This window comes from Leptodactylus fuscus, chromosome 1, assembly GCF_031893055.1.
Source record: "Leptodactylus fuscus isolate aLepFus1 chromosome 1, aLepFus1.hap2, whole genome shotgun sequence".
Lineage (NCBI taxonomy): Eukaryota > Metazoa > Chordata > Amphibia > Anura > Leptodactylidae > Leptodactylus > Leptodactylus fuscus.
In genome coordinates, this window is record NC_134265.1 from 261707595 (window position 1) to 261711598 (window position 4004).

A 4004-nucleotide genomic window follows, 5' to 3' on the forward strand; every position below is an offset into this window, starting at 1 on the left:
AAAATTCATAAAATTTACTAATTATACTTTCCTTCTACATACGGTCCTGATTCCAGACCCCATGTTGTGGTCCAAAGCAACAGGGCGGTTACTTTCACCTCTCTGTCCTGGTGACTTGTCTCATTTTATTAGCTAACCCAGCCCCTTTCTCTATCTTTGCATCAACCATGATAAAGAGGCTACTATTGGCTATTGAATTGCGCCAGATAGCTCCTTTTATCATATCACCAACACCAACGGGGATAGAGAGCTCCACGTCATGTTGGAACCAAATGAAGCTGCTGAGACTGCAGGCTATGCTTCATTGGTCGCACGGGGATGTATGGAGGGGGCTCAGGAGCAGAGTTCTCTCCATACACTGCTATGCTATGAGAAGAGACTGTGGTCTCGAAACCTCTCGTAAAAGATGCCCACATTTTTCCTATATTTTTATTTGAGACTGTGTAATGTCTTATTTTATAGAACGATGCATTAAAAGTTAAAATGTTAGACTTTTTGTTTGCCGATGCTGGAAGTCTTTTACCTGAGGATTCACAATTTTCAGCCTAGAAGTCCAGGCGGTTTCTTTATTGACAAGAAAGAGTTGGGTTTTCAACCGATTAAGCACAGTGTCTATGAGAGGGGTAACTGTCATTATTGTCAAATGTAATTTTTACCACACAGCGAACACTGTAAAAATTAAAGCCATATGAAATTTGGTGCAAATGTTTTTCTTTTTTTTTTACAATTCCACCTCATTCTGAATTTTTTTTCCCAGATTCCCAGTACAGGATATTGACTACTGTCATTACAAAGTACAATTTGTCCTGCAAAAAACTAAATGCCATAATTTGACTCTGTGAGAAAGATGTGCAAAAAGCAACTCATCTAGTAGATAATAGCTTGACAGAAGCTTTAGGTATATTAAGATGATATAGCATTTAATTTGTGTGTCTAAGTGACATGACCAGAGTTAGATCTCCCGAAGAAGGCATTAGGTGTCCGCCGGTCTAGTAATATGAACCTATATCAAAAGTTGAGAGGTTTAAATTAATTTATTGGGAAACTGATCCTAAGGAGGAGTTGCCTGATATCAGAAACCACAGAAGGAGAAAAATGGATTTTTGTATTCACTATTGTATTCATTCGGGGGAAACTACACAATGGTTATAGGCCTGGCCACTAAGACGCTGACTAGGAATAACAAAATAGGTTGGCTCCGCCTCTGGGCTATAGCCTTTCCACAGACACTATGATAGCCACTTTGTACAGCAGCAGGACTACAGACAGCAATAAAAAATAAAAAAAAAAAGGAACACAGAACAAAACACCACCACTATGTCCATAACTCGAAAACGAACAAAAACAGCCCAGGCAGGAACAACAAGAAACAAGGGTGGGATTTGTATCACCCAATGAATAAAAAGAGAAAAGGATTTTATGGCGCGTACAAAAATCTATGGAGACCATCGTGCCCAGGACCAGTATGCAGAATCGAAGAGAACACCAAGTTCCTCCAAAGGTGGGAGACAATGGATAGTAGGGAAAGCATTTTGGACTATAGGAGGAGAATCTTGCACTGGTGCATATTGAAGATCACGCCCAGGAATTCAAGCCACTGAGAAGGCAGAAGATAGGACTTTTCCTCGTTGATGAGCCAGCCGAACTGGCGAAGGAGATCCAGAGATCCATAAACTAGTCAGATTGTTCAACCTGGAGGGGACTTTCACCAGGAATTCATCAAAGTATGGAATCATGGTGATTCAGATGGAGTGGAGGATGGACATGAGAGACACCATCATTTTGGTAAATACCTGTGAGGAAGGGGGGGGGGGGGCGGAGGCCAGCCCTAAGGCAAGCGCAACAAACTGTGAAACTAAGAAAGCGCTCATGACACAGTGTGGTCGTGATCTCCATGAATGCCACCACCAACCTCAAGGAAATTGATAAACCGGTTGAGCCCCTTCAGGTCCAGGATGGCATGAAGGGAACCATCCTTCTTGGGAATGGTAAACATATTGGAGAAAACACTCTTGGAATGCTTTGAAGCAGGGACAGGGATAATGATGCCCTTTCGTTGTATAGCGGAGAAGAACTCTTAGCAGCTGGTTGACACCACCTCTTGGACGCTGGCAAGCCAGATTTACTGAAAGACCAGCTGTCCCCCCACCTGAGAGTTCACAAGCAAGGAAAGACCTTCATGCAGAGGAGGACTTGGAAGTGGAAGGTCTGGAGGGCTGGGTGTGGGACTGCCAGGCAGGTCTGGCCTTGAAGGAGGATTTCTTTGAGCAGGAGTCCCAGAAACACTGCTCTCTGGAAGGAGAGGTGGAGCCACAAAAGGAGTGAAAATGCAGAGAATGGCTGAAGGAGGGAAGTTGGCGCTCAGAACACCACTGAGGGAGGAGAGAGCAGAGATTAGCTTCTTCAGGCCTTTCCAAAAAAAGCCTGCCCTGTTCGTCCGGTGGAAAGACAGGTCTTGCTGACTCAAGATGCAACGAGGAAGTTTGAGGGGGCAAATTTTTTTCAGGTAACCATACACAAATTAAGACATGCAAGCACAAATGTCCTTACATATCTAAGAAATACTAGTATTTAATGGCAGTCTGGTTATATAGTGATAACATTCATAATGTAGTTTGTAAGAAAATGTATTTCAAATTATGATTGTCTCTATAATGCTACTTATACATGTATTAAAAGAGAAGGAAGGAACCAATAACCAAAGTGTTCTATTCCATCAAATAGTTAAAAACGGAATAATTGTTTAACAATAAGACTAATGTTTAAATGGTTGTCGGGAAAATACAAGATTGATGACCAATGTCTGATCGCTGGTGTTCACAAAACTCCTCTTTAGGGTCAGTTTCCTAATAAATTAATTTAAACCTCTCAACTAGAGATGAGCAAGTACTGTTCGGATCAGCCGATCCGAACAGCACGCTCGCATAGAAATGAATGGACGTAGCCGGCACGCGGAGGGTTAAGCGGCCGGCGTCAAAGTGGAAGTACCAGGTGCATCCATTCATTTTGATGTAGTGTGCTGTTCGGATTGGCTGATCCGAACAGTACTCGCTCATCTCTACTCTCAACATGTTGGGACTTCTTGATCACTAGAACTAAAGGGTTCACCAAAATTAAGTCATCATCATAAACCAGAGATCAAGCAATGATAACCATAGCCTATAGCAATTAAACACGTGAAGTTCATCCAACTCTGCACATTTGCTATTCATGCACCTTTGTACTGGATTTAATTTCTTTTCGTCTATTAATATATATGCTTACCCAAGTTGAACTCATAACTTAAAAGATACGCTTTAGGTGTCAGTTAATATGTTTCTATGGGCACGTTTACTGGATGTCAAGTCTCTATGTTTATGAATACCTCAGAAACTTAAAGAGGACCTTTCAGGTCCTCAGGCACATGTGGATTTATATACTGCTAGAAAGCAGACAATGTGCCAAATTCCCGTTATGTGCCCCGGGAAAAGAGCTATTGGTGCCGTAACTGATAGCTCTTCACTGTCAGAGGGGTGTTTCTGTGAGGAGCACCCCTCCTGACAGTAGTGTCCATAGCTCTATACTGTCACAAAGGGCGTTCCTTACCGCCCAGAGATGACGTTGAGCAGTGAGGAATGCCCTACTCTTCCTGACAGTAGTCTCCCATAGACTAGTACTGGGGAGGCATTCTTCACTGCTCAGCATCATCGCTGGGCAATAAGTGAAAACACTACAAAAAACAGAACAGTACAGTATTTCAAATCATGCATGTTCAGAAATAAGGGTAAAACTTTTATCCAGGAATAATTTCCCAGGTAGTGTCCATTCAATTTACGTTGGCCCTATGCTTATGCTGCAGCTTCATCCCATTCAAATGAATAAGGCTGAGCTGCAATACTAAGCACAGCCACTATACAGTGTGTGGCGCTGTGCTTGGTAATCAAACTCTTTTAAAGAATGTAATGTAGGGGATACCATGTCAAATCTATTGCTCACTATACAACTACTTACATTCAGTTGATGCG